The sequence below is a fragment of the Lycium ferocissimum genome, chromosome 1 (genome assembly GCF_029784015.1).
Source record: "Lycium ferocissimum isolate CSIRO_LF1 chromosome 1, AGI_CSIRO_Lferr_CH_V1, whole genome shotgun sequence".
Lineage (NCBI taxonomy): Eukaryota > Viridiplantae > Streptophyta > Magnoliopsida > Solanales > Solanaceae > Lycium > Lycium ferocissimum.
In genome coordinates, this window is record NC_081342.1 from 51,850,743 (window position 1) to 51,859,946 (window position 9,204).

A 9,204-nucleotide genomic window follows, 5' to 3' on the forward strand; every position below is an offset into this window, starting at 1 on the left:
ATACCCCGTCTCTAAATATCTGAAAGGCTGATTTCTCCTTCTGTTAAACCTTCTCTCTGAGTTGTACTAAATTGGGATCTTCATACTGGCTCCATCACTTCTGCTACTAAAGATGATGCCACCATGTCCTGAATAGTGACCCCACTATTACTTGTATCCAACAATCAGCACTATTACCTGTGTCCAACAATCAGACTCCCAAACTAGCTTTTGATGTAGCTCTCGAGCTAAGCAACTCTTCTCGACCCTCAAGTACGATAAGCTACCCATGGTTCTATGACTGAGGGCATCAGCTACAACATTAGCCTTTCCTGGATGGTACAATATATAAACATCATAGTCCTTTAACAGCTCTAACCATCGTCTATATGCAAGTTCAGCTCCTTCTGCTTGAAGATGTACTGGAGGCTCATGTGATCTGTATATATATGAACATGAACACAATATAAATAGTGTCTCTAGATCTTTAGAATGTGTACCGCTATGGCTAACTCTAGGTTGTGGGTTGGATAGTTCTTCTCCTGCGTCCTCAACTATCTTGAAGCATATGAAAATACCTAACCAAGTTGTATTAGAACACATCCTAACCCGACGCCCGAAGCGTCACAATAAAGTGCATAAACCTCTGAACCCTTTGGAAGTGTCAAAACTAGTGCTGATGTCAATCTGTTTTTCAACTCCTGAAAACTTAGCTCACAGGCATTTGTCCACTGAAACTTAGCTGCTTTCTGAGTCAGATTTGTCAATGGCATTGAAAGAGAAAAGAAACAATCTACAAACCTTCTATAATACCCTGGTTGCCCCAAGAAACTACGAACCTCTATCGGAATTGTAGGTTTAGGACAAGTCTTCACGACCTTTATATTATGTGTACCAACTTTGATGCCCTCTTCTAATACAATGTGGCCTAAGAATGACACAGAGTTCAACCAGAATTCACACCTAGAAAACTTCACATACAACTTTTGATCTCGACGGACCACAAACACCTCTGCAATGGCGATCCGCATGCTCGCATGTCCGAACGTGAATAAACCAAAATATCGTGAATGAATACAATCACGAATAGATATAAGAATGGTCTGAGTACGCTGTGTATCAGGTCTACAAATACTACTGGAGCATTTGTCAACCCGAAGGACATCACCATAAATTCAACTTGATTGTATCTGGTCCTGAAGGCTGTCTTCAGAATATCTTTCTCCCAAACTCTCACCTGATGGTACCTAGATCTCAAGTCAATCTTAGAGAATCACTTGGCACCCTGCAGCTGGTCAAATAAGTCATCAATCCTCAAGAGCGGGTACTTAATCTTTATCGTTACCTTGTCAGCTACCGATAATCTATACACATCCTCAAAGAGCCATCTTTCTTCCTCACGCACAATAGTGGTACACCCCATAGTGATCTACTAGGCCTTATAAAGCCTTTCTCGAGAAAATCTCTCAACTGCGTTTTGAACTCCTTCAGCTCGGCAGGAGCCATTCTATAAGGAGGAATCGATATCTGCTGCGTAACTGGGAGTACATCAATAGTCAATCTCCCACTCTAGAGGAATACCTGGTAGCTCATCTGGGAACTCACTAACCACTGGAACAAATTGAAGAGTTGGCGGCTCTGCATCTCTAACTCGGACAACATGATAAATAAATCCCTTAGTAATTTTTTTCTTCACCTTGAGATAATAAATAAACCTGCCTCTCGGCATTTTTGTATTATCCTTCCACACTAGAACTGGCCCCCCTGAAAATGAAATCTAACAATCTTTGTCCAACACTCGACATTAGCATAGCAAGACACTAACCAATTCATACCTATAATGACATCAAAATCGACCATCTCTAATTTTACGAGGTCTGCTGAGGTCTGACGGCTACAAATCACTATCGTACATCTCGATAGACTCTTCTAGCAATAATAGGTTCACAAACTAGTGTGGACACAGAGAATGGTTTACTCAATGACTCGGGTACTATGCTGAACTTCCCCGCGATAAACGGAATGTGGACGCCGAATCTAATAATGCATAGACACTATGTGAACAAACGATCAATGTACCTGTCTGTATGTGGTGAATACTCATAAACCGACGAGCGCAAGGCGGGACAGACGCGTTTCTAACCACCGCCTGAACTGCAAGCTCCGCCTCTACCTCGACCTCTACCAGTCAGCGATTGTGAACCACGCCCTGAGAGAGGTACTGACTAGGATAAGCCTGCCGGAACTAGTCGGCTCTGCCATGCCACCCTGCCCTCTCTATAAGCAATCTCTCATCATGTGACCTGGATGACCATATGTATAACAAGCATTCTAACCATATTGACACCACCCGTAGTGCGCCTTACCGCAGTTATCATAATGTTGTGGCAGTGGTCTCATCTGCCCTGAACCCGTCTGCTGCTAGGACCCTGACGCTCAAGAGCGCTTACCTATTCTTGACGGAATATAACAATCGAATATGTACTAGGACTAAGGTGATGACGGCCTACCATAATACTGTGGCCTAAAACCACCCTGATAACAAACAGACCTCACCCTGTTATGTTACTCTCTCTCTATTCTCTCAGTAACCCGCTGTTGGCGTCTATGCCCCTCCAGATTCTGAGTGAAAGATTGAATCCGTGAGATATCCATATTATCATTCAATGCGGCTGTGTACAGACCTCAACATAATTTGGTGCAAGTCCCGCTATAAGCTGATGAATCCTAGCCTGCATCAAGGCCACAAGAGATGGTGCATATCTAGCCAGAGAATCAGAACAGAGACAATACTCCCAAACACTAGTACTTCCCTGCTGAAGGGCCAAGAACTGATCAACCTCGGCCTCCCATATCTCCCAGAACCTCTAGAACTCTCTCATCCCTCGTACTACAGGACGTTTATGTCTCGCAACCTGAAAGCTTCTAGCTCTACTATCTCGGTCTTCAAAGCATGCATCACCTTCAAAATCCTATGAAGCTGATCAATGAAATTCTGCGAATCTTCATCCCACCTAGTCCCCGCACGTTCTAGAAGGTCCAAAGCTATAAACTCATGAACTCTCAAACTACCAGGCCTTTTAGAAAGCCCCGCACTAGCCGATGCTCTCGATTTTCATTGTGTAGCCAGTATCTTTATCAGTAACTATACTGTACTCTTCATATCCTAATCAGATGGCAAATGAGGGGGAACTGGATGTGCAGCCTCTCTCGAGTGCTCTTCTGGTGGTGGATGAGTCAAAGTGGATATGAGAGTGTCTCACCCTGGGCCTCAGACTCGGCCACATCAACTGGTGGTACTCTGCTAGTACCCTCACCCGTTGCTATATTAGCGATCTGGCTAGCTATAGTCTTTCTAGTCACAAACATCTTTATATACAAACACCAACATATAAGTTTATACTCAAATCTCTATGACTCAGCTCTATAGCACGATTTAGATCTGAAAGAAGTGTAATCAACTCCTTAATGCCCCGTAGTTTATACGATCCTAAGGAGCACACATGTTTCAAGATCCTTCATCGAGGCCAAGCCAAGGAACTTCAAGCCTCACAAGCCATGATGATACAAAGAGAGGCGTTGGAGACCTTTGAGGAGCTTCCTAGGAGATCATATGACATGTGGATGATTGCTTGGTCGCGTGGAGTGAAGATGAGAAGATGGGACACGATGGTGGCTAGTTATGCTAGAGGGCGATTTTCACAATTCAAGCCATCATCCCTAAAAAAAGGCTACCAAATAGCCCTTACTTCATTAAGGGTATTATTGTAAGAAGCTAGTTTAGTCTTCTTTAGGCTAGGAGTATGAATACTCTACTTATTTTATTTCATTAGTTAGATTGGATGAATTATGATGAATTGAGTGTTGAGATTATTCCTTTGGAGATATAGTTTGTTTAGCTATAGATTTAGTGATAGTTCATTATAGGTGGATTCCTTTGTTGGCTATGAATCATTATCCATTGATTTTCATTAGAGTTGCCATTTGTGGATTCATTTGATTACTCTTGGTTGAAATTCAAACAGTTTAGGTTTTCTTGATTAAATCCAACTGGAAGGGTCTAGGTTTAATATACTTAGGTTTGTCCATAGATTTCTTATCAAGGAGGTCTAGCTTCTATCCCTCTTTTCTCATCCCCTTTTCTTCAATTCACATCCCTTAATTTCTTATTATCTATAATTTCTGCATTTGTTTTGATTTGGTGTTTTCCCCCAAATTGATTCTTTATCATTTCCTTATCGCAAAATACGGACCGTAAAATGCAGTCTTCAAATGCATTTTATGCTTCTGCTTGTACGATCCCATTTTAGACCGCAGATTAAACACGGTCCGTCAATCTTGACCATCAAATTGACCCCAAAAACTTGTCTACTGTTGCTAATTTATGGTCACAAAATATGGACCGTAAAGTGCGTCTTCAAATGCATTTTATGCTTCCACTTGTGGGCCCACAACGGCCCTTTTCATGGTAATATTAAATGCCATTACCAACCCATATGAAAAGACACAACCCCTAGATGTTGGCGCATTTACCCGAAATTGCATTGCAAGTTTATTCTTCAACCCGGTTTCACTTCATTTTCAGTTCTAAGTTTCGTTAGGTATTTGTTCATCCTTCATCCTTTCTTGATCTTCTAAGCTAATTAACACTAGTAATTGACATTATTTAGTTGTTGATTAGTTCTTGAGTCCCATTTCTTTTTGTGTTAATTCCTTTCAAGCTTTTATTCATTTTAACCTCGCTGAAACTTCTTTGGCTCAAGTCCTTTAGTTTAATCGAGTCATCCGTCTTTCAATTAACAAGAATCTACTCTTCCATAAAGATTATCAACCTTGTGAATTTATTTGGATAAGGGGTTCTTGACCAACTTTGGAAGAAGCTTTAGGTTGAAAGGTAAGCTTGAGTGCAAATACGAGCGACATGAGGAACTTTACTACTAATCTTGTTTGCTCATTTTGTAGGTACAAGAAGGGATGTCATAAGGAGAGGAGAGATAAGGAATCATGTCATCCATAGCTTTGGAATCTTGTGGTGATGATTTGGAGAGTTATGCCTCTAGCAATTGAGGGCATGACTATGATAGTGAAGGAGGCTACCGGGAAGATGATGTGACTTATGACCATGGTCAATATGATGGTGAAGACTACTACTGCAGAGGCGAATATGAGATGAATGGATCTCATAGGTCTTATGAAGATGACGAAGGAGTAGAAGAGTTCTATGAAGAGTCCTATAGTGAAGACGAGAGCTATGAAGAGCCTCATGCTACACACAATGAATGTGGATGCGACTTGAGGTATAGTCCTTCCTCACACTCACATTATGAACAAATTAGTGAAGACTTGCATGAATTGGAAAGTTGTGATGGATATGAACCTTATGGTTATGCGCTTTGTGGTGAATATGTAGTAGAGATAATGAATTTGAACATGGCCCTTGTGAGGAATCTTCTAGTACTTAGTCATGCACATTGACTTGTGATACTTCTACTCCAAGAAAAATGGTATAAGTGTGTGGGTTGGTGTCACGACCCAACCGATGAGTCGTGGACGAGTGCGACCTCTATTGGCCGGACACCCTTATAAGCGTAGTCGGGATCTCACTAAATAACAGGGTGGCCCATATAAGACTTAATACTGACTCTTGCAAGTAGAAAGTCATGAACTAGGCATTAAGAACTCACAACCACTTGTATATATATACTGAAAATAATGAGTGCAAGCTGACTAGGCTGCCATATATGCTGTATAACAAAAATAGGAGCCGACAAGGCTACATCACATCCCAACTATACACAACTGTCTACAGACCTTTAATAGAATGCAAAGTTGTAGAAAGGACGGGACAGGGCCCTGTCATACCCATAAATATACATCAGAATGGCATACCAAAAATGAACTGCAGCTCCGAACCAAGTGGCGTGCACTGACTACTGCTGAGTGGAAGTCTTACTGAGCTGGACCGCCTGTCTGCTACCTGAACCTGCGGGTATTAATGTAGCCCCCCCCTCTCCCGAGCAATAGGGGAGTTGGTACGAATAATTTACCGAGTATGTAAAGCATAAGAACAACAAGTACATAAGAATCATGAAAGACATCTGAAACATGAAAGCTAAACTCAGTATCTGAGAGTCCCTCTATGGTGGATGATAATGCATACTCTCTTTTAAAATTATATATATATATATATATATATATATATATATATATATATATATATATATATATATATATCCGCATACCTCGTTTTAAAATCATATAAATATATATATCTCTCTAATGCCGTGGAACGTACATCCCGATCCATATATCATGTCATCTTGCGTTCGGGGTAGTCTCATAAGCTGCCCACTGCAGTGGTGTGCACATCTACGTGCCTACCCAGCCGACTATAGCGCGATATGGTTTAAGAAAATAGTTGTACACATAAGATCTCTGGAAGCCATAGATATAAAACATAGGAAATCAAGGATACGATGAATCCTATATCATCTATGAGTAGAGTCTTTGGAACTCGCTCGCTTACTTTGTTCGTTCATATAATGAGGATCATTCCAAAAGAATAAAAGGGATAGCCTTAACATACCTTGAAGCGTATCTAATCGTCCAACGTCTACTTCTCGAACTCGCAAGTCTACAATCAAGATAACATAGGCCACAATTAGACCATTTACATCACTTACTATCCAATTCAAATACAAAAGGAACTTAACGAATCTCGGACAACATTTCCTCTGTAAACTTAACAATCGCTCAAATTCCAATTCAACCCAAACATCAACGACAATACCAACAACAACAATAACAATACTCACATATCAATAAATAACCAAATCCATTCCAAATCACCTCCCAAGATAGCCCCTAATCTCCACTTTACTCTCAATCAACTTACCGCTTTCATAACCATCTCTCCTTTACTTTAAATCATTAAAACCCTTGGTAATCAACTTAATAATAAAGATATGAATCATATACATACCTTGAAGGAACTAGAACTTCCAAAAATCAACTTCAACTTCAACTCTAACTCCTAAGCTCAACAACTTTAATAAAACCCTAAGAATAACTTTCTCTTCACTAGCTCAGGTTCACGAGGCTCGGATCTTGTTAAAAGTTGTCCAATTTAATGGAAAAATGTTTAGAGGGAATATTTTAGGGGTTTTCTCTAGTTGGGGAATAAAAAATAAGGAAATAAAATGTGTGGGGTATATATATATAAGTGGAACAAAAAGGTTCCAGCGATGCGGGTTGATGAGAGGGTCGACAGCTCGTCGACGTGTCATCGATCGACGACTTGTTCCGTCATTCTGCTGCCTGAAAGTTCAGAGGCTGCGGTATGTCAATAGTGGGGAACAACACCTCATCAACATATCAACGGCTCATCCCTTTGCTCGACAAAGTGGATTGGTTTCTGCAGATTCCCTGAATCACTCCGATTCGCGCCGATTCGATTCGTTTCACTTCTAATCCTATCGTATTGCAAGGAACATATACTTACACTTTGGTATACGTGAGGTAAGGTACTTAATATCTCAAAAACCTGGGTATTCTGCTTCCTGAAGCCCTTACATGGTTAAGGATGTTATTTGATCATTTTAAGTGTGTGCACTTGGGTTTCGGAGTCAAATGAATCGGAAGTAAGTTCGTTGAGGGATTGGAAACTTGAGTGATGTTTTGGGCAGATTTCGTGTTATTTGAGTTACACATTACTTAGAATCACTTTTATAGGGATATATAGGGTTCCTCAAATGGTTAATGAAGTTTTATACAAGTGCCAAGAAGGTTCCATAAGGATTGGAGGTCAAACGAATCGAAAAGAGCGCGTTTTCGCGAAAACTGGAGTTTGAGGACAAATATGCGGCCGCAAACTGAGTTTGTTATGCAGCATATTAGCCGCAAACTCATCAAAATGGCTGGCCTCACTGCCCAACCTCCTCCCCATGGAGAGGAGGGGAGATGCGGCCGCATATCCATTATGCTGAGCCGCATCTCCACCACAAATTGTGGCGGGGGGACGACTTTAACACCTTTTTAAGTCCCAAAAGATCCCATTTTCATATCCACCTCCCACACTTATTTCCCCACATTATTAGAGAGTTCTTAAAGGTTCCACAACATTCCAAAACCTTCCATACCATCAAGAAAGAAGATCAAACATCAAAACCTCAAGATAAATCCATGGAAGATGATGGTTCTTGCTTCTCTTCAAGGTTGTGATGAACTTGGTCTTGAAAGAAGTTGAGTGAGGTGAAGTTATTCTATTATAAGGTATGTTATTCATCTTATTTATATGATTGAGTTGATTTAAAGGTTTAGTAACTCTTGGAAAGGAAAAGAATTAAAGTGGAGAAGTCACAAAGTGTTGAATTGAAGTTGATGACTATGAGGTGAATTTGAATGGGGTAATTTGAGATTAAATTAAATATAATTTCTTGATTATGGTATTGTTGATGTTATTATTGATCTTTGGGAGTTGTTTTGGAATTTGGTGGAAGTCGATAAAATAGGAGAAGTGCTGCCCAAATTCCGCTAGCTCGCTAATTACTCTAGTTTGAACTTAAGAGTGTTTTCAAGACTTAACTTTAGTATAAATCCTCTTGAATGTAGATTTGCGGGCTTGGGAGGAGAACGTTAAATAATTAAGGAGACGTAAAGGTATGTTAAGGCTAACCCTTTCTTTCTAAAGGCATGATTCCCTTATTGTGAACCCATACAAGATATCCATAATGTCCTATTTTCCAGAAATGCTAGAAGCTCATGATTCTCAAGATTTTTACGATATTGTTGATAAATGCTCTCCATGATGATGATGATAATGATGATGATGATGATTCTATTTCTATAGATACTAAAGCTTATAGTTCTTGATGTTCTTATGATATTATTGAGCTTGTTCCATAATTATTGATTTTATTCAATGTTGTTGATCTCACCTTATGGTAGTTGTTCTTTCAAGGTGAGATATAGCGATGATGATGATTCCATAAGAGAAATTAGAGGTGACCGACCTTACGTCACTCCGATAGATTTATGACTTCTATTTGGCCTCTCATGCATGCTATATATATATATATGTATTTTCTCACACTGCGCCGTGCTATAGTCGGCCAGGTAGGGATGTAGATGTGCACACCACTGCATTGGCCAGATTATCATGTTACCCCAGACGCTGGATGATATGATAGATGGATCGGGTTGCACGTTCCGCAGTACTAACAGTTA